This window comes from Haliotis rubra, unplaced genomic scaffold (assembly GCF_003918875.1).
Source record: "Haliotis rubra isolate DU_JTF1 unplaced genomic scaffold, ASM391887v1 Scf443, whole genome shotgun sequence".
In the NCBI taxonomy this organism is placed as follows: Eukaryota; Metazoa; Mollusca; class Gastropoda; order Lepetellida; family Haliotidae; genus Haliotis; species Haliotis rubra.
In genome coordinates, this window is record NW_025767128.1 from 773,967 (window position 1) to 797,545 (window position 23,579).

The following is a 23,579-nucleotide window of genomic DNA, read 5'->3' on the forward strand; positions in this document are numbered from 1 at the left end:
TGCATGAACCCAAATGGGCGTCCTTAGATTACAGCCCGATTACGGCATAACATGATGAAATTTATCTGGGAATCTTCATCCACTGGGGAGTGTTCTCTGCACCAAGCTAGTTTTGATAGATTGTGTTGAGAACTGGGAAAGAAAGAAGCTAATTATATAGATTTAAGGAAAAACAACTACTACAGACAGGATTGGATATGTGTAGATTTTGCAAAAGATGTTGACAGTTGAATTCTATTATGCAAACCATTCTCAGACAGCAAGGCTGAGAAATAATATTTTGAAGAAGCATCAGCTTCAATCTACATCTAGTGTGGAAGGTTAATTGTTGAACTACTTGAACCCATGCGCCAGTTAACGCAGCCTTGAAAGTACCTTGCAGATAGTAAGATCTCTCTCGCAGACATAACGCCAACGGCAAAAAACAATGACTGTCACTGTCCCATAATCGTTTCAACTAAACTGTTCGGACGAAGTGGGAGACCATTAACAGCCTCAGAAAATCCTGATATTGCAAAGGGAAGCAACTCTTAAATCCGGTTTTGCAACTAATGAAACTGTTAACATTTCTTGATACATACTACATACAGAAATGTCTACCTCTTCCAATATTTACTGTTTCTTCCTTAATTTTACATAACATTGGCCGTAGCAGTTCTTCCTGGTCCAATCTGATGGAATGGCTGAATAGAATGACAGAACATTAAGAAAGCTGAATGAATTTCTACTCTGCAGACTTCATGCTTCACTGAGAAGATCATAATTCTTAAGAATCGTAATTTGATATCACTAATTATTCATGATTCCAATTATTTGTGACATAGCGAGAAACATGTCAAATTTCACCTTTCTTAGTCCAGCAGTTTGACCGCAAATTAACGTGGAGACAATCTCACAGCTCTTGTCACATCAAGGTGAAAAAAACGCACAGAGAAACATTAATAGTACATCCATTATCATCCAGCCTGTCTTTAATCTTGAACATATGTCACTCGATGTAATCAGCTGTACTTGACTTCGTTTTGGCCATAAAGAGATCGTGTTAAATGCCATCACACTTTGCAGCAGGATCATAAACACATCTATCCCTCATCAACAATGGACACAAAGACGGTCGTCCTGATATTCCTAGCTTTAACGACAGCAGATGGACGTTCAGCAAACAAGAAGAAGACGGAGATTCGCTACGACCCAACATGGGAGTCCCTAGATTCCAGGCCATTACCAACATGGTATGATGAAGCCAAAATTGGAGTCTTTGTGTCATGGGGAGTCTTTTCTGTACCAAGTTTTGGAAACGAGTGGTTTTGGGAACGATGGCAAGGGGACAAAAATCCAATGTATCTGCAGTACATGAAGGACAACTATAAACCTGACTTCACCTATGCTGACTTCGCAAGAGACTTCACGGCAGAGTTTTATGATGCTGAAGCTTGGGCTGAACTGTTTGCTGCTTCTGGGGCTAAGTATGATTTTATTAATTCACTGAGAGATTGGATGTTGCAGTAAAACCCAGCTATCCGTGGATGCCTTCTGTGTGACCGAATAGCGCTTTGCTTTGACAACATATCATCTTTTTAAAATCTGTGAAATATTCTACACTATTTCACACACTGTAATTCACACGTAACATCCACAAATGGAGAACATGTTTCACTTAGGAACACATATGTCTTTAGTATTAACTGATAATTCCCTGGGCCATGCCTGTTATCTCCTAAAGAAGACCAATGCCCGGGGCAATGCCATCGCCTCTTTCGTTACTCATTTTTGTGTCTTTCGGCGCCTATTGTTGTTTCTTCTTTCGCCCATTGTTGTCTCTCTCTCTCCCTTTGCACACTGTCTCCTGCATTATGAGTTGAACATATCATTTAGGGTTCCGCACTTCTCTTAATGTAAACACAAGTGTAGGCTGATGTCATAGTTCCATACGTTTGCCATGAATCCTATATGTCATCTCAGTTCATGCTTTTTGTTTCAGATACACTATCTTTATAACTAAACATTGTGGAGGGTTTTGTAACTGGCCAACTAACGTCAGTTTTAACTGGAACTCAATGATGGTTGGCCCCAAGAGAGACATTGTTGGTAATTATACTTTAAGACTTGAGATTGTTCACAATAGATTTATTCTAGTTTCTAAATATGTCTTAAACACGTTTTCCAATTCATAAAATACGATCTCCGATACTTTGCAAGAATAATATTATTCAGTTTGTTTTCTTTCCTTTCGTGCTTAGATTGGAAAGCAGAATGCAAAAACCTCAGTCAGTTATGCACGAAAGCTGTGGACTTCAAGCTGCATGTTTTTTAAATTTCATTTTCTCTCATTTTCACATTCCAAATCAAGGCAAAAGGTACTTGATAATATGAATATGTTAAGTCGGTAATTGGTAACAAAAGTATTGAAATTAAATGAAATGGTATCAACAGGAGAGATGGCGCAAGCATTGAGGTCAAAGACAGATATTCACCTTGGCCTGTACCACTGTTTGTACGAGTGGTTCCACCCTCTGTATCTACAGGACAAGGCCAACAACTTCACCACCACCAAGTTTGCTGAGGTCAGCATTACTATATGTATCATTGAGGGTTTGTTGGTAGTGACAGTGCGTCTTGCTAGTTAGCTACATGGTGTTAGTATTGGCGAGTGATTGGCTTTATACCACTTGTGGTCTTTTCCACCAATATCAGATCTACGAATACAAGAGTAGTTTCACGTATCAGACCTGAACCAAGGACTATAGCATGTAAAGCAAACGCTTTAACAACTTGGCCACCTGTTGCCAAAATGGGGATTTTGAGTGCTTCGAGAAATTGTAGGTGGACGGTGTGTGTTGATAATGGATTGATTTATTCATCTTTTTGGATGATGATGGTGTTTCTTGAGTTGGTTGCTGAGAGATGAGTTAACAGGATGAGTTTGTAGCTAAGCGCATTTAGTTTGTGAGTTTGGATACAAAATGTGAACTTCTTTTAAGTTGTAATTGAATGGTTAAACCTATATTGGCTCCTTCGGAGAAGTTAAAGCTTGCCTCCCTAAAACACAGTAGTACATACGTGATATCCTCTGGACAAATCTGTTGTGGATTAGTCACAAAGGTAGTGTTAGCATTCCCATCCTCCACAAACAGAACAAAATCTACAAATCTCATCGTCAGTTCATTTTGGAGCAGTTATGGTGCAAGTATGGATTTCACTATTTCTGAAACGTATCTGGAGCTGGTCATTAAATCTTTTCTTGTTACGATGTGTATCATGGAAAAAGACATCATGAAGCATCCAAATCAAAACCTGTTTCAGCAAAAGACTATTCCTGAGATGTACGAGCTTGTCAACACCTACAAACCCGACCTATTCTGGTCTGATGGAGGGGGGCGGCCCCAGACACTTACTGGGGTTCCAAGGAGTTTTTAGCCTGGCTGTACAACGACAGGTATGTGTTCCCGAATTGGTAAATACATCAACATCATGTGGCATTTTGTAAATTCAGAAATACATGTCATTTAAGGCAAAAACATGGCCCAAAAACAGAAGGTGTGTTCTTTATTCTGTTGTTAAAATGAAACGTCGAGCATTTTGAACTGCCATGGGTGACTGGATTTCAAGACAGTACTACCCCTCATGGCAATATGTGCCTGTTATTGTGTCCAATGGCAAAAACTTCAGTTTCCTTAGTGTGTTCTTTGCAGCCCAGTGAAGGACAGTGTTATCGTCAATGACAGATGGGGGGAAGGAGACGTATGTCATCATGGGGGCTACTTGACGTGTACAGACAGGTACAATCCAGGTACTGAAGTAAAGTGTTACCAGACGGTGTGTGAGTTTGATTTTATACTCGTTTAGCAATGAATGAGAAAATACACTGGCGGGGACACAAGCATGGGGCTTCACCTATGGGCTTCACCTGTAGAACCCATCCATTGAATCTAACACAGTCCTTCAGTGTGATGAATGAATAACCACTGGGCTACCCTTTCCTCTACACGTTTCCTCTTATATAGAGACATTTCCCATACAAGGTGGGAATGTTCAAAGGTTGACCTTAAATGGAACGTAATTGATGTACACTGAAAAGTCAAAATTTGAAATATAAAGGGGTTGATAGTCAAATCCCAAAAGTATCACTGTATAATGATTGTGATTTTCGTTGATAAATACACTAAAAAACCGCGTAAATGTTTGTAAAATGATGTCGGTTCACCGATGACCGCCTCCGTGGTGTAGTGGTTAGAGCGTCCACCCGGAGAGCGGAAGTTCGCGGGTTCGATCCCCTGCCGCGTCATACCAAATATGTTAAAATATGGTACTTGTTGGTCCCTGCCTGGCGCTCGGCATTAATGGGTACAACAAGGACTGGTCGGCTCGGAGTCAGTATAATGAGTTGGGTATTCATGCTAAACAGCGGCATGGTATGTCAGTGAGCTAGCACTATTAAACCAGCTTAAGTCTGGGCTAGTACAAGCAGCCACACATACAGACGCATGCACGTCGTCATATGAGCGAAATATTCTTAAGTACGACGTTAAACCCTATTTCACCTCACCCCACCTCCGGTTCACTGATTATCAAAAGTATTGTGATTATGAGTACATGAACACTAAGAGTACAGCTGATTCTGAATGTTATAGGAGTACTTCAGCCAAAGAAGTGGGAGGGAGGATTAACAATTGACAAGAAATCGTGGGGATTTCGTCGAGAGGCTGTCCTAGAAGATTATCTGACCATGGATGAGATTATAGCACGGCTGGTTCAAATAGTCAGGTGTGTACTTACGTAAATGTATACTGAGAGGCAATGAAAACGCAATTCCATTTTCAAAGGTCAACTTATTAACATAGGAAAATTACAAAGCATATATTATGTATGTTAGCAAAGTTCAATCACAGTAGAGAATTTCTGACCAACCCAGTGTCCACTATCACCACTTTCAACACATTTACACCTGACTGCCTGGGCAGACTGTCAGTACCTGGTGTGTCCGCCTTGAGCACGAACAAAAGCTGGCAAATGTCTTGACATGGAATGACACAAACGACGGATGAAATTGATCCAGTGATTTTACAGTGCCTGCGTGAACTTAGCAGCATTGCGGGGTGGAATCTGCTGATGTTTCACACGCCTACCAAGTTCGTCCAACAGGTGCTGTATTGGATTCACGTCTGGTGACCTGGAGGGCCACTGCGTGACTGCCACAATGTTGTTGTTCCTAAGAAAATTCCGTGTCAGGATGGCAGTGCGTTGACGAGCATTGTCATGCTGAAAGACAAGTTGGTTACCACTATGCTGTCTCAAGAGAGGAAGACGAACTGGCTGGAGAACAGTCTCGACGTTACGCCGCGCCGTCAAGGTGCCTTGCACAATAACAAGCTGTGAACGAAAATGAGCATTTATGGAGCCCCAAACCATTACTCCTCCACCAAAACGACCTCTCTCAGTAACACAGGGTCGCACAAAACGGTCGATAAACGTCGATAAACACGTTGGCGTCCATCTGGGAAAGAGACCTTAAAGCGAGATTCATCGGGAAAAAGCAACATTCCTCCAACCGACATTGACCAGGAAACTACCTGCTGCAGCGCATCGCTGTCGTTGAAGTCGATGAAGATGAGTTAAGATCTGACTTAGGTAAGGCCGACGTGCCCGACATGTTGTTGGCAGTCTGTGTAGCTCTCTGGAATCGATCTCGGAGGTGTTGCACGACGATGTAGCGGTCCTGATGTGCCGTGGTCACACGTTGAACGCCAGGGCGTGGCCGGTCCTCCGCCCTGCCAGTGACTTGGTAGCGCCTTATGAGCCGACTAACAGTTGATGAATGCACGTTAACATGTGGTGCGACATCGGTCTGGGAAATGCCAGTTCGCAGCATTCCAATGGTTGATGTCTCTGACCTTGCGTTAACCGTGTCATGGTTCATATGGGTGTCAATGTCAAATCAAACTGTGTTTTATAGGGGACAATCATGGACTGTTTACATGCAGTATCAACATGCATGTCATGGCAGACTGACACTTAAAGATGTGTTCTGGTGTTTTGCTCATGACGTTGTGCACAGAACCTTACCTGTCTTTACACACAATGACATTAGACCGTTATCATGCTAAGTTATGATTTTCCTTAACTAATAACTTTATTATTTCTTATGGGACGATAACACGATAGAAAATGCTGATCGCGTTTTCGTTGCTTCTCAGTATATATCAGTCGTTGAGTGAGTTTGGGATAGGTTTCGATGTGGATGCAGCCCGGCACACTGTTTACATGCAGCTAAGAGAACCAGCACCCTGTGCCCCGCATAAATATAAGCATCATAACAATTATAAACAATCTCAAATACCTCGGTAGTGCGTCAGGCTAATATTTTCAAGGTTGATATTTATCATTTCAGCTGTGGAGGGAACCTGGCAATCAATGTCGGTCCAACCAAATATGGCATGATTAGTCCGATCTTTGAGGAGAGACTGCGTCAGATGGGAGACTGGCGGAAGGTGAATGGGGAGGCCATCTACTCCTCCAAACCTTGGGTGGTCCAGAATGACACAGTCACACCAGGAGTTTGGTAGGTACTTTATATATTCCACACCTTGGGTGGTCCAGAATGACACAGTCACACCAGGAGTTTGGTGGGTACTTTATATATTCCACACCTTGGGTGGCACAGAATGACACATTCACTCCAGGAGTTTGGTATGCACTTTATATATTCCACACCTTGGGTGGCACAGAATGACACAGTCACACCAGGAGTTTGGTGGGTACTTTATATATTCCACACCTTGGGTGGTACATCATGACACAATCACTCCATGAGTGTGGTAGGTGCTTTATATATTCCAAACCTTGGGTGGCACAGAATGACACAGTCACACCAGGAGTGCGGTAGGTACTTTATATTTTCCCTACTTTGACTGGCAGAAAATGACACAGTCACACCAGGAGTTTGGTAGGTGCTTTATATATTCCACATCACTTCGTCAGGCCCCGAATGACACAACTCCAGTCGGATTTTGGTGTAGTGAATACATACAGTCGTATTGTTTCTTGTAATTTTCACGGTGTCTTCTCTCTGCAGGTACACACAGAGAGCTGGGACGGTGTACGCCATTGTCCTCAACTGGCCACAGCCAGGTCAACTCATCCTTGGGTCAGCTTTGCCAAATAATGGAACAAAAGTCAACCTCCTGGGCTACACTGAAGGCTTCTCCTGGCAGTATGCTTCACCAAAAGGAATCAGCATCACAATCCCTCCCATCCCTGTCAACCAGATGCCATGTCAGTGGGCATGGGTCTTCGCCCTGACATAATGGTTTGCATAAGTACAGTTTTTAGCATGGACATGACCATATGATTTATCATGGGGTGGGCCTTCACAATGTAAACATTAGTTGATAACGGGATGCCCCTTCAAAATGACATAAATGATTGACAGCTGCATACTGGACCTTTACAATAACATAACTGGATGGCAATGAGATGGCCAATTAATCGGATGAACCTTCCACATGAAATGCTTGATAATATGATTGTCCAAATAGAGATGTATGTTATTTAACTAACATTTTTGTATTACAAGTAATCAATGTTCTCACAATAATCAGAATGTTGCTTTGACTGCATATTTTTCTGGATTATGACTGGAAGTTTTCTCAAAAACATTTCAACTTCATACATAATATATTAAATCTTAAGAATTACTAAATTGTTTGGATTCTCTCAAACCCCGGAACCAACTGCTGAACTAATTCACCACTTCGTATTCAGATTAGTCATGATTTACTGCACCTAAGTAGACCATTTCCCAGGATTATCAGTAGAGACAAGTTCTTTTCTTTCATCCGCCACGATTTCCTCCGTTGGTGCCTTTCTGGAAAATACTTTAGCTAAGTGCTTTGAATGAGAATCATTTTTAAGTTTCCACAAAGAAGCTCCTTGCAGTACAAGACCAATTGAATGGTCTATGACAGCCATCGAATATTTCATGGTCAAATCTATGCTTGCTGCTTAATGTTCCACACGTGTGGGGTTTCTTTACTAACATAAGCAGGTACGCATTCATATTAGCAGGTAACACATTGATATTCTCTGTGAAGCTGACGTAGGTCCGGATATTTCAGCAGTGTGCCACATGTGACCATGATGATGAGTATGGGCTCTAACAATTCTCATCAAAACCAACTTTGGAACTTGGCCGTTGGGCCCATGGTAGGTGTTGCATCAGAGAACTACCGTCATAATCACGATGCAGAGCTTCTACTTTCGGTGCTACCATCTTTTACATTTCGGCATAATGTCCAGCTAAAATCATAGACAGTACTACAAAGCATGTACTGCTTATACAAATATTTGTTTTGCAATCTGTGTCAAATTACAGACTGACTGGACTACATTGGATTAGGGTATATATTAGGCATCCTCTGGGGTTGGGACTTCAAAAGGGTATTGCCGCTGGAAAAGGTGACATTCATGCTGGCCTTGTTCTTTACGAGGCGGGAGGTCAGATGTGTAAATGGGCCTTGCTAGCGTATGCCGATTCTGACGGGCGATACGATAGGCGTGGGATTTGGTGCGGTGTTTCCTTGGCCTGCTTGTTTGTGGTTTATGAGACAATGTGTGCAGGATGATCATTGAGGGAAGTGAAGCTGTCCTCAGAGGTGACATGTTCTATGGCGGTGAACGTGTCTACTTTTGCGGTGTCAACAGAGGGGTGGAAAGTGATTGATTGTTCGAAATATGTCGTAAAGATTTCATTGATAGAGGAGATAGTGGGAACCCTTCAGACTGTGCTTGTGAGTGTAGATCTCGTCACGGAAGGTCAAATATGATGTGTAAAAGCAACTGAAGGTGTCGAAGGTGCTGTCTATTGATTTTATGTATATGTTGCAGGATCGGTGCTTGTATAAAATACCAGCAGTTATTACGATCTGGGTTCGGTGACAGGAGGGAGAAATTACTTTCTCACGAGCACTGAACTCGTTAAAGTCAGGGAGGTAAACAGTTATGATGTCGTCATTGCACCAATAATGATTACTGAGGATGGAACTTGAAATCTGCTAGTATAAACTGCAATGTGAAATCTGCTCCTAATTAACCCAGGTTATCTGTGCGGGCTTCCACGTTATTGCTAAGTCAAAACAAGGAAATGCACCCAAGACAATAACCTTATTTTCAATATAGAAGAAGTATTGTAGGTGCGCTTTGGGAGCAAATTCATTTCGAGACAGTACTCCCCAGCCATGTTTCCTGATTATACTGCGCGAGAGCGTCAGTGTAGGCAAGCGCAACATATGGAGCGAGGCTTGTAACGGATCATTATTTTTCTATTTTATCACGTTTCCAGTTGCAGTCACTTTTCTTTCCAAATAGTTACACAAGAATCAAGCACTCTCCACGCACTGATATCTCATACCGCTGCATATGCGTTGCCCATCAACAGACGTAATTCGCTAAAACAAAAATACGTTTGGACTCATTCAAACCTTTGCCTCTAAATGCATGCATCAGGTGCCGAAGCTGTACAAATGTTTTCACTCTTTCTCAACATTTTATATCCTTCCAGTTGACAGTTTAGTTTTTCCTAACAAACGCTTTTAACAGGCGTCAGTCTATGAACAAATGTATGAATGAAATAGTTCGTCTTTTGTCGTGTGACTTTCACGTGGACAAAGCGAAAGGAAAGTGAAAGTGAGGTCATTCGCCTTATTCCCTTAAACAAAAGTAGGAAACCGTACATGGAGTGACATCCTCAGATAAGTTTCAGAGAGCTCGAAGCGCTCATACAATATCAATATTCCGTCATTTGCCTACACGCGCCAAGGAATACAAATGGATTAAAGTAAGATTTATCTACAAAGTGACCGACTGACTGAGTTTGGTTTTACGCCGCTTTCAGCAATATTCCAGCAACATCACGGCGATGGGCCAGAAATGGGCTTCACACATTGTACCCATGTGGGGATTCGAAACGGGGCTTCGGCGTGAAGAGCCAACGCTTTAACCACTAGGCTACCCAACCGCCCTCTACAAAGTGAAGTTATAAATTGCGTTTCTGATATGGTTTTCAGGAAAGAAAGTCTATAACACACCTATAGAGCTTTCAACGAAATACATGTATGATTGAGAAGTGTACACATCATGAAAATGATTAAAAGCTAATATCCTAAACACTAAGCACCTGTCATGCCTGTTAAATGTTTTCGTTCAGGCCTACAAACCATGACATATTATTTTTTTATAAATAATATATCATTCCTCGTCCTGTTTTAGTTAACATTATGTTTCGCAGAGAATCTACCTTGTCATGGTCAAAAGTATCAAAGTATTCACAACCTTTGACAACAGCAGAGTAACCAGTATTGCAGTGGTGTCCTGACTGAGAGTTAATATTCTTGGGATGCCAAACAACTCCTAAACCCACATCACCTCGAAAATTATCAACAAGTGATGAAACTAGTTTCACCAACTTAACATACAACTGTTCATGGGTCCCTGTCATTGAATGGAAATGTGTCTTTGAATAATAATTCTAAACTACCAGTAGTTTATTGCCTGTATAAGGTACTCTGATCTATGGAACAGGAACCAAACGGAAGTCAAATACAAGTAATAGGGAGAAGAACGAGAGTGGGTAAATTAGATTGGTTTAATCAATCACTTGGTGTCAGCACTGAATCTGAGCGGCTATTTAGCTATTCATCTTTTAAGCCAAATGGAATAACTTATGGCAGATAATATTGACTGGTTATTATTTTTCATTGAACGTATATATTTTACAAAATATTCCTATGTTCCTAGGTGCACATGAGTGAAGCAATGACTTGCCTTTGCATGTGTTTGTGATAAGGGGTAAGCATATGTCATAACAAATATGCTTATGGCATATACAGAATTGTACAGTTGCATCAACATAATCGGCATAACTACAACTCGGATCCTAGCAGAGATTCCTTGTGATCAAAAGAGTTTTCGCTGCTTTTCATTAAGCTAGCAAGAGGTACAAGGATTATACCTATTAACCCACATGAACAGATGACAATATCATCCAGGATGATTTATGACTTTCAGGTTTGGCTATGATAGAGCAATTACTCAGATCTATTGAACATGTTCAAAGGTACATTGACATTAGTACTGTGACCCACTCATCATGGGACTGCTGTAAATGCAAGAAAAGGGAATAAAGAAGTGAGTGAGTAAATTTTGTGCCACTTTTAGCAATATTCCTGGAATATCACAGCAGGGGATACCAGAAATGGGCTTCACACATTGAAACCATGTGGGGAATAAACCGGGTCTTCAGCTTGACGAGCGGACATTGTAATAATTAAACCAGCCCGCAATTATAAACCTCCAGTGACATCACTCTATTGTCTCACCAGATTCTCCTTTTAGTAAACCTCTACACACAGTTTTGCTGGCATTCTTCAAGAAATACCAGGCATTTTCTCCATAAACTGTCCAGGGTTTTTCTGAGGAATCGCCCTTGACTTTGAATTATTTTACTTGTACAAGTTTTGAAGATTGATATAACTTTGTCTTGCTATCACTAAATTATTATTGAAAACTTCCAATGTATTGTGCCGATGCCTGGTTTCGAACCTGTAACCCTTTGTTTACTAGCTTGGCGGCTTTATCCACTAGGCTACGGATCTCTGTGAAGAATGTGATTGGTTATCAGTATCAGTATTTATCCTTCACATAAACAACAAATACAACATGTTCAATCACTTTATCCAGAAGCTTGCAACTTTTACACATGACATTATGTATATCCAAATCAGTTAACATTGAAATTGGCCATATTACTGAGATTCATGTTTGCAGTCACAACATTGTACATATTTTCCAGGTTTCAAACTATAAAACAAAGAATTATCTGTTGATAATTTACTGAAATAAAATCAACATCAACCACTAAATAATAAAATCATTATTAATTAGTCACACATGACAAACTTTGATACACTCATATGACCTCTTTATAAAGTCCATCTTTAACAAGAAACATATACTTTGTCATAGCAACAAAACATCAAATTTACAACTAATTTCTTGTAGCATATGTTTAATACCATGATTTGTTACTGGAACACAAGGGTATTCCATATAATGATCATACTGACATACTTTAATTAAACACATTCTATTCATATGTAAATTGAAATGGTAATTTTCAATATACACACAATATACTTTAAACAAAACATCTCAATTTGAAAAGCACCAACACTGATCATAAGCAAACAAATTGTAGATACAAACGAGGCATCTGATTAAATGCAATATTAGATAAAACATTTCTCTAAACATTCACAGAGTACTACAGATTAACATACTACTCTTTAGCTACAAGGTGTACTGGAACCAAAAACAACTGTTTCATTGAGCTATGTTCAGTATCTTTGTGTGGAACCACTTTTATATCACTCATGTCTTTCACAATTAAATCCTTTACTCCAAATGTTCCAGAAAACTCAGACCCTTACCTACAGGTAGATATAACCTAACTTTAATAACAAAGAACAAGCTACCATATAACATCCACATGATTAACACTGGACATCAATGTAAAGAATATATATATTTGTACACATTTAAAACTTAGCAACCTGTTTAACCATTAACAAATCACACATGCTAAATTATTCAGAAATACAGAAAAACAATGTTAGTCAAGACATTGTCAATCCACAAACACTGAAGAAATACAGTATGGAAAATCCATTTCAAACAGGGACATTACTTTTTTTCAGTGATTGGAACAGATATTGTTATTTCCAACAATTTTGCTTGGCGAGGCACTGTCCAATTTAACAGGGTTTCACTGTATGAAAAAGACAATCTGTTTGTGTTAATTCTGTCCAGATAAATCAGTGGGTCAAATTCATCATGTTCTTATCATCACATAAGTACATCTCTTATAAGGCAAAGGTCTATGCATGTAGAGCTGAAATTGCACCATCTGAATGTAAGTCGCCTTGAAAGTGACAGTAGTAAGGCCACATTTGTTTTGTTTCTTGGCTTTCATATCTTCAGTTCCATGAGTTTAAAAATAATGATAATATACTTAAACATCCCTACATGTCTATATTACTTTAGAACATTTTTTCAAAAGAACAACAGTAAATATAAACAAAATGTTATGTGTGCATCATACACAGTATGCATCCGTGTATTTTAAGTGATAATGATCTTTTATAGTATTAATTCATGCATATTAGCCTTAGTTACAAAATGTAGTGATCATAAATTAAAGCAAATGTACACCAACTCTGATGGTTTAACTGTAAGACAGCAAAGGTTTCTCTCCCACATGGACTTCTATATGATAGGCCCAGCTATTTATGATCTGTTACTGTCTGTATTGAAGCAGAATATACTGATGGACAAAAGAGAGTATACACTTGAAACTAAACATTTTAAGAATACAAACATTTATTTAAATGATGATTGGCTGAACACCATCGCTGGAAAAATTAACTGCAACATTCATACAGATACATCACCATCCAATAACCACAGAGGATCACGGAGGTGAAACAGACGCCGCTTCTCTTAACGATAATAACAGAGGCCGGGTGCAGCATCTCTGTGGCCTGCCTAGTTCTGACGGTGATTCTCTACGGCGCGGTTTGGAGGTAAGATAGCATCAGGATACCATCTGAATAACTTCAACACACGGTTAGCCACTTGTACCCTGTCTGTGTGTTTGAAGTGCATGTGCCCATTTAACATGGGTGTACCTTAAGCCCAAGTGAGTGAGTATGGTTTAACGCCGCTTTTAGCAATATTCCAGCAATATCACGGCGGGGAACACCAGAAATGGGCTTCACACGTTGTACCCATGTGGGGAATCGAACCCGGGTCTTCAGCGTGACGAGCCAACGCTTTAACCATTAGGCTACCCCACCGCCCCTTAGCCCAAGTGTGTACCGCCCGAAATGCGTGTGTCAGTGTTCGTGTTGAAAGATTACAGGATCAACGTATGTACAGTTCGAAATGCATGTTGCACGAGCATGGCGGAGAGGTTTCACACGAGTACATATCGTAGTGGGCACGGGTTGAGTGTACCGGAAATTCAGTCAGCAGTGAAGCTCATGTACCTATAGGTTCAGCGGTATACGACCGGTCCCATGGTTATAGGTGCCACATTTCGCCATGGAGAGAATATTATATATGTATGTAAAATATGTAAATATGCCGTGATCCCGTACGTGAAATGGATTGCCAGATGCTATCCACGACATATAATATGACTGAAATACTACTGGTGTCACTCACTCTCACACCTAAGCATTCAATATGACTCACGATCAACATTATTAATATTTTGTATTTGTTCCAAAGGCTCAGTAAATTATGACAGAAATAGATTTGTAAGGCGAGACAGGCCTTAAAGAACAAATAAAACTTTGTATTTTTTTTACTCTTTTAACTATTACATATGAAAGATTTGTGGTTAGTCTTATGTGAGAACACCAAATTCATTCTTAAAAAACTTGTGGTTAATTAATACCGAGCGATTAAAAGTTGCCAAAAAGTCGCCTACTTCACTCTCGCCCGCCAACGAAACCACAGTCAGGTTACGTAACTCTGTCGCCAGAGCACTGCAGTGACGTCATCGGAGGAAGGACATATAGCTTTCATTTTTCACAACAGTTGTCACGATTTCAGGTTTATACAAACCTTTAAACAAGATAATTTACCCCCTGAAATGCGCCGCTCTGATTTGTTGAAATTTCGTTCGCGGGTGAGGATTGTGCACTGTTGTCAAAAAGGTCGATTTAAGTTAATTAAAGATCGAAATGAGTAGTTTTAATGACGGGGTTTCATTTATAACGATGCCAATTAGTGATTTATGTATTTGTACCCCCCTAGAGTATATGTGATCTTTAATACATTGGATACCTCGGATACAAATGAAGTATCACCGTCATATTGTTCTGCTCAACTGCAACCATTTTCCTGATAACAACAAACATGTAAGTCCTGATATACATATACCAACAGGAGTCATTGTTGGCTGTCGTATAATAAAGCATATATATGTTGAAATGGGCGTCAAACCTATCTTACTCTTACATAAATCCACAACATATGTGTCGTGCTGTTTCGTTGATAAGTTTGCACATTATAGTTATTGTTTCATACACCAATATCATGTTAAGTTACCCAAACTTAAATGAAAACACAACAAAGCGATCCACGCTTGCACTTTAGTCAGCCATGATGGTACAACTGCCCGGATGCCGGGAGCATTCATTGCATTCACAAAATACTCATAAGGGAGTAATCATTATATTGCAACAGTTATTTTGTGCTGTGCTGTGCTGTGCTGTGTTGTGCTGTGCAGTGCTGCGCTGTACATTTCATGCAGCCGTTTTCTTTTCTATTGTTTCAAGATACGTGAAATCCGACCAGTCTACGATTTTGGTTCATATCTGCGTATGCGTCTCTATTGCCATGCTACTGTTTATGTTTGGGGTGGACCAGACTGAATATAAAGTAAGGTCCTTTCTGTTTTTATAACACTAGTACGTATACCAATATGCATGCAATGGGTTATACCTACTTGGGTTGTCAGTCAAGACACGATCAGGTCATTTTACAACTATGTCGTACTGGCCACAGTCGGTTTATTCATGACTATCTGCTTAAAGTAGATGGAGATAAAAGTCCTAAGTTTACTTCTTGCGATTCACATTATGAAGCGGTTAATCTGAAAGATCTGTTTTCTCCTTATGTACGATTTAAGAGAAACTGACCTGTATCATAGATTGTAACTATGTATGTGTATGACAGATCGTCAGTTTATTAATTAATTTTGGTGTTACGACGTTTTCTTATTGTAAAATATACTCTAATGGAGTAATATGTTTATAAAGATTGATTGAGGTTAGTTTTACGCCGCTTTTAGCAATATTCCAGCAATACCACGGCAGTGGACATCTGAAATGGGTTTCACATTGTGCCAATGTGGGGAATCGAACCCGGGTCTTCAGCGTGACGAGCAAACGCTTTAACCACTAGCCCCACCGCCCCTAATTTCATGAAATACTTCATCAGACAGGATAACATCTCTCACTTCAACACCCTGTCCCATTGCATTTTGCACATGTATGATATTCTATTCACGCACTTGATGAATTAAAAATATATATTTTACATCACAATTTGGTATGAAATATATTCATTGTATTGCATGGCAATGTTTTATCCACACTTGTATCAGGCTGTGTGTACAACCATTGCTGTGGCGCTCCACTTCTTCTACATGGCGAGTTTCTTCATGATGCTGGCCTCGGCTCTGGAAACACTGTGGTCTGTTGTCCTCGTCTTCGCAACCAGATCGAAACTGCGACCGCTTTTGATTGGAGCCTGGGGCAAGTCGTACAGAAACAAATTTATACAATGTATATTCAACGACCGTGGGAAGTGAAGTAGCTAGTTCTTTAAAGATCGCGATGACACGTAAATGCAACGTGTTATTTAAGAACACGTCCACGCTGGAGGAACCGTAGAAGACAAAATAACCGTCCAAAGCATATGAGTAGATTGATATACATCAATGATGACACCAGGTGTTCGCGAAAAGGGTAAACACGCCCTGCCATACAGGTGGAACCCGTCACTCAAGTAACTGAGTGTAAATTGAGTAATGACCACCTATAATGGCCTCTGCCGTGGTATAGCTGCAGTACATTAAGAGGTTTAAAAATCTCATTCTGGTACAAATATATTGCTATTACTAATATACAACGTAATGGTAACAATGGGCACGAATAGTTGGCCATTTTCATAAGGAAACAATGAGAACAGTCAGTTTCAGAGATATAATTCAGAGATCAAGTCAATTCCGCAGACATAACTCCAATTATTTTACAACAATTTCCTAATTGTATATAATTTATTTTTCAGCTATGTCTGTGGCAGTAGTCACCATCTCTATGGCTGCCACGAAATTAGACGGTTATGGAACAAAACAACAGTAAGCATTTGTTACATTGTCTACATTATCAAAATATACAGAATTATTGAGTGTCCTCGAGTCTTTTCCGCTTAATTTATGTAGGAGACTAAGTAAAAAAGATTTTCGCTGTAATAGGCAAAACTATTATTTAACCTAAACTCGTTATTTCAATCATTCGTCTATGTTTTCAAACTTTAGAATTTGTTTCATGACTTCGATTATATTTTCGTGATTTCGATTTTTTTCAAATTGATTCCCAAAATATACCTCCGACCTAGTGTGAAAGTCTTTGGTACTGCCATAACTTAACTGACACTATATAGTCCATACATATTAGGGCTGAGACGAGTCCAAATTTTCTACCCGGGTACCCCACCCCATATTACCCTACCCTACCCGGATACCAGTTATGTTAATTCCAGAAATGGCAATATATTCTTCAGCTCTGAGGCTAAAATTTCGAGTTTTTCAATATCTTAACCATGTATTATATTCAAAAGAAGTGACTGTAAATTATGGAAGAATAACATATTACGTTGTTTATTCTATTAGTCAAATGATCATAATGGGTCCGGGTATTGAGACGTCCCGGGTATCTGGGTTACCCTTCCCAGCCCTAATACATATGTGTTCAAGAGTCCATAGGTTCTGTGTCATAAACAGCTCTGTCTTTGAATAGTTGCTGGTTGTCGCTCGAGAGTAACTTGAGATGGGTGTTCATTGGTCCAGTTCTACTAGTAGTGGCTGTGAGTACCAGTTGTTTAGTTCGACGTCAGTAGTAGATCAAAGGTGAGGTGAGGTGAAATTAGGTTTTACGTCGTACTTGAGAATATTTCGCTCATATGACGACGCGCATGCGTGTGCCTGTGTATGTGTATGTGCGGCTGCTTGTACTAGCCCAGACTGAAGCTGGTTTTATAGTGCTAGCCCACTGAGATATCATGCCGCAGTGAAGCATGAATACCCCACTCAGACACATTATACTGACTCCGAGCCGACCAGTCCTTGTTGTACCCATTAATGTCGAGCGCCAGACAGGGACCAACAAGTACCATATTTTAACGTCATTTGGTATGACGCGACAGGGGATCGAACCCGCGACCTTCCGCTCTCCGGGCGGACGCTCTAACCACTACACCACGGAGGCGGTCTAGATCAAAGGTAGCTGTAGTAGAGGCTGAACTACATGTAGCTGTAACCTGAAGATCCGAGTTGGACTTAGTGTCCAGGGCCTCCTTTCACAAAGCACTAAGGTGATCGTAAGCCACTAAGGTAACCGTAGTGCAATGTTAAAGAATGGGAGTTAAGGTTAACCTTAGAAAAGGTTGCTTCGTGAAATTAGCCCCAGGAACCCTTGATTGCCGTGAGAGGCGACAAACGTGATGGGGTGTTAAGGCCGGGGGCCACCTTGTTTGATGCGTGTGCGTACCAATTGTGTTGAAAGATGTTCGTGTAGTCAGTTACTGAATGGTCGGGTCCAGATTTACACATCGTCGCCATATGGCCGGAATACTGCTTTGTGGCGTACACCGTGTGGTAGTGACTGTTGTTGTTGAAGGTGTCGAGGATGAGGCAAAGACGCGGAAATGGAAGATGCTATAGCAGTAGTAAGTGACCATTAGTTGATGGGTACATTTGTACGCCAGTTTGTTTCAGACTAGTGGTTTAAGTGTTCGCTCGTTACGCCGAAGACCCGTGTTCATTTCCCCACATGGGTAAAACGTGTGAGCACCCTTTGATATTGATGGAAGATTGCTAAAAGCGGCGTAAAACCATAAACACTCACTTCCGTGTCGTTAGCTTTCGGATGTCCATGTCATCAATCAAATGTCAATTATGATCTTTGTTTCACAAAGAGAACAATATTGTATTTGTAGGCTTACTTAGTCTAAATATCAGCGTCGGAAAACAGTCTCGAATAACTGCCGACACAAATTTCATTGGGCATGATATGGAATACAATGACGCCCTGCCGAAATTATAGTGTCACTACCTGATAGTGACTGACTGACTGAGTTTGGTTTTACGCCGCTTTTAGCAATATTCCAGCAACATCACGGCGGGGGACACCAGAAATGGGCTTCACACATTGTACCCATGTGGGGATTCGAACCCGGGTCTTCGGCGTGACGAGCCAACGCTTTAACCATTAGGCTACACCACCGCCCCTACCTGATAGTGATGCATACACACGTGAGATAGTCGAAGCCTCACAATAGACTTGGTAAGTGATTTCTTATGATTATAGAAAAGGTCTTTCTGTAGTTCGGGTATGGTAATTCCAGTTCCAGTGCCCATGTCTGTTATTTTATTCACACAGGAAGTCTCTGCGAGGGATATGTATTCTCATACCAGTGCTCGGGGTCTCCTGGATATTGGGGGTCCTGTCCGTAGAGGATGAGCAACGTGTTATGGAATATATCTTCGCCATTATCAACTCTCTTCAGGGATTGTTCATCTTCATTACCCAGTGTTTGATGAAGAAAAAGGTATTTACATAATATAATAAAAATAGGTTTGTTGGATAATACTTTACCTCCTCTTTAAAATATCACAAATTTCTCTTTGAGGAACCGATGTAAATATAACACAAGTAATTGAACGTAATTAAAATCTATAGTCACTAAAGCTGTTACCATCACGAATATACAGTATTCCGTCTCTTACTAAATTTTCACCTGTGTGATCTAGTTTTGACTGGCGATCATTGGGAAACTGTCCCACCAGTTCTCAAAGCAATCAGGGGTAGTGGGGTAGCCTAGTGGTAAAAGCGTTGGCCTGTCGCGCCGAAGACCCGAGTTCGATTCTGACATAATTACAATGTGTGAAGCCCATTTCTGGTGTCCCCCGCAATGGCATTGCAGGAGTACTGCTAAAAGCGCCGTAAAAACATGCTCACTCGCTCTAATTTATTTTATTTTATTTCTCAGTTTCGTTCTGGGTTAGCCAACTACAAGCGTCGCTTCATGTCAAGCCGATCTCTACAGTCCAGTCAACAAAGAAAAAAAACGGTATTTCTTTTAGTTTTTCGTTGCTAAACTTTCTAGGGAAACTCATGTCTTATATGGAATAAACTCTCAACATTATATTGCCAGTCGATAGTGGTAAATAGGTATGAGGTCGTTGTCACTGTCTGTGATTTGGCTGACTGGCTACGGCGATCCGGGTGAGAATTGGTCTTCAACAGCAGCGACTGAATTAGCGAATGTGCCTGTGGTTAGAGCGACTAACGGGATCATGGGGTTACGTTTGCTGACTTGGTATCACAGTTACGTAAATCGATGCTCACGCTGTCAATGACTGGATTCCCTAGTTACTGGTTTGAATGGTCCCGACAAGATTAAATACAACTGGCATGCTGAGAATTTTTTTAAAAAACAAGTCTTATATTTCGTTTTATGTAATAGGTTTACACTATCGATTGACTCGGTTAATTATGTGCATAATTAACTGTGGACACCTTCTTGCAGCATAAACGGGATGGAACAGAAGGAAGCAAGACTCTTGCGTCACAGCAAAGTAATTATACTCTCAGTTTGTCAATTTGTGTGATTTTCCTCATGTTGTAGAAATGGCTCATGGAAGATAACGTTGAAACAACGGTGTACCGCAGTCTCTGGTGTCCGAGAACGTATGAAACGATTACAGCATTTACTAAATGTACAACAAAACACTGTCTTAATGTGTTCTTTTTACAGTAGAGATGATCAGTGTTTACAGTCGGTATTGTGTGATTATCTTTCCAGCGGTGACCATTCGTGAAGCATCGTTTGGGCGTTGGATTCGTAAAGGGCCTAGGCACGATTAAAATCACTTTTCAAACTGCTTGGATCCAAATTCTTCTAAAACATTCTTCACCGGCTGTTAACTCAAATTTGACAATGTTATATATACTAGGCACATAAAGAAACTGTGCATACAATAATTTAAAATGTAAATTGATCAAACCTGTGTAGACACATAAGGATTCAAATTCAGAGATTAGTGACATGTATCCAACATGCATGCATGTGCCACGTTCCGTGACGTCAGTGGGTTCGTCCTTGAGACGTGCAATACGTTGTTGCACGTGCATTCCGGGAAAGAGAAACAGAGCAAATGAATGCCACACAATACTGTCACTTTGGAAAGCTCAACCCCTGCCCGTGCGATCGTTCAAAAAATTAAACGGCTATTGAAACGCATAGCATGCCAAGGCTCACGTCTGCACAACGTCATGAGGCCGTTGGGATGGTCCGTGGGGGAATGTCTCAACGACAAGTGGCTGCACATTTCCACTGCCACCGGAACACCATTTCTGCACTGGTGAGACGCCACCAGAACACAAATGACGTCATCGATCGGCCACGTTCTGGACGTCCACGTGTAACAACGCCAAGACAGGACAGATGGATAAGGGTGACCCGTCTTCGCCACAGGTTTCAGACTGCAGTGATGACTGCCCGAACCATCCCAGGACTTCGCCGTATCCACCCCAACACAGTTCGACAACGTTTACGTCATCACGGGATCAGACCACGACGTCCCGCCATACGGCCTATCCTGACACAACGTCATCGACAAGCTCGCCGAATGTGGTGCCGAAATCATGTCCGCAGACACTTGTTTTGGTGGAGAAATGATGTTGTTTTTACAGATGAGTTCAGGTTTAACATTTCCCATAGTGATGGACGTCAACGTGCCTATAGACGTGTGGGAGAACGTTATGCACAGGCCTGTGTCTTGGAGAGGAATCGCTTTGGTGGTGGTTCCGTGATGATTTGGGGTGGAATAACAGCACGCCAAAGAACTCCTTTGGTGATTGTTTAGGGCAACTTAACTGGTGTGGGCTACAGGGATCAGATTCTTCGACCTGTGGCAATTCGTTTTCTGCAACGTCATGGCCCTGGTTAACATTCCAACAGGACAATGCCCGCCCTCATAAGGCAATGCTAAAACTCAATGTTTTATTCAACTTACCAATTGTAACGACTTGAACTTCACTCCAAGTCGTGAAAATCCGAGTTAGAATTTGTCTTCAAAACCCAATGCTTGCTGTAAGAGGCGACTAATGGGATCGAGTGGTAAGGCTCGATGACGTGGTTGACCACATGTCATCGTATCACAATTGCGCGGATGGATGTTCATGCTGTTGAAAATTAAAAAAAACTTCACACGAAATAAGCATCAGAACGTGGCGCAAAATATCCTTCTATTTCTCTTTACTAGTTTTCTGATGGCATGTGGTCAAATACGCAGGCGGAAGTGGCGAATCGAAGTTAGGCAATGTTGGTCATGCCGGGAATTTTTAAGGGAGACCATGTTTGACAGGGTAGCTGGGTGTTTGGTCCTGCTCTAACAAAGACAATTAGATTAGAGAGGCGGAATGATACGTTAGGCCAAGTTATAAAGGTGCTAGCGCCTTCAGTATTTCATCTATTTCATCCATTGCTATCATTAACGATGTTGAAAAGGTTAATGAATGTACTCCTTTTTGGAATCTAAGAGACAACATCTTGTTTCTGTTTTAGTTTGTATATGGGTGAGTAACACAACGAGTAACACAACGTGTAGACAAGTTATTTCCATAATAAACAGCCATGACATCTAATAGTGGATCTTTATGAAAGGTCTAATTTTATCTGAAACCGTCTTTAACAGTATAGCCACTATATCACGACAAAAACGAGAAGAATGCTTAAATTACTTGTACTGGTCAAAGGCCGTAGGTTTACAATTTGGGGGAATCACACGGTGATAATAATATAAATAATAGTGGATATTTGTAAAGCGCCAGTGTCTACCCACTCATTCATGCTCATGGAAGGGAAAATGTCCATTATAGGCTTTAGTAAAAAGGAATGTCTTTAGGGCCTTCTTAAAGAGTCCAGGCTGGGGGCGAGTTTGATTTGGAGCGGTAGAGAGTTCCATAAGAGAGGCGCGACATGCTGAAAACTCCTCTTTCCAAAAGAGGTGAGCCGATCTTGAGGTACTTTGAGGAGCTGTTTATCCTGGGAACGTAGAGTTCTGGAAGGCACATACTGGGTTAGGAGAGATGAGAGATATGTAGGGGCAAGGTTGTTCAGACACTTAAAGACTGTACACAGAACTTTGAAGTCAACTCGGTATTGAACAGGAAGCCAGTGCAAAGATTTTATCACAGGGGTTATATGATCATATTTAGAACTCAAAGATATAATTCTAGTGGCTGTATTCTGCACTTTCTGGAGTTTGTTCATGTGTTCTTTGGATATTCCACTGAGAAGGCTATTGTAGTAGTCTAGGCAGGAAGACACGAGACATCTGACCAGGATATGTGCACTCTCCTTAGTGATGTATTTTCGGATGGTACCAATGGAACGAATGTGAAGGTAGCATGTCTTACACAGATGATCCACTTGTGCAGACTTGGAAAGGTCAGACTGTAGCTGTACTCCAAGATCTTTAACTTGTCGTGATGGGGAGATACAGGCAGAAGCAATCATCACTAGCTCAACATCTACCTTGTCGATGTGCTGTTGTCTTCCGACCAATAATACCTGTTTTGTCGTCATTTAACTTTAGTTTTCTTTCGGTCATCCATGACTTAATTTCAGAAGTACAGTTTTCAGTTTGTTGTAGGGTGTCAGAAATT

General features: G+C 40.9%; 1 protein-coding gene and 1 pseudogene across 1 annotated transcript in view; one reads left to right on the forward strand and one right to left on the reverse strand.

The window, feature by feature from the left end:
* The window catches only part of LOC124289577 (adhesion G-protein coupled receptor F3-like), a 155,478-nt gene that overhangs the window by 81,407 nt on the left and 50,492 nt on the right, over nt 1-23,579 (reverse strand). The gene's annotated exons all lie outside the window — the stretch shown is intronic.
* LOC124289584 lies at nt 1,014-7,611 on the forward strand (annotated as a pseudogene).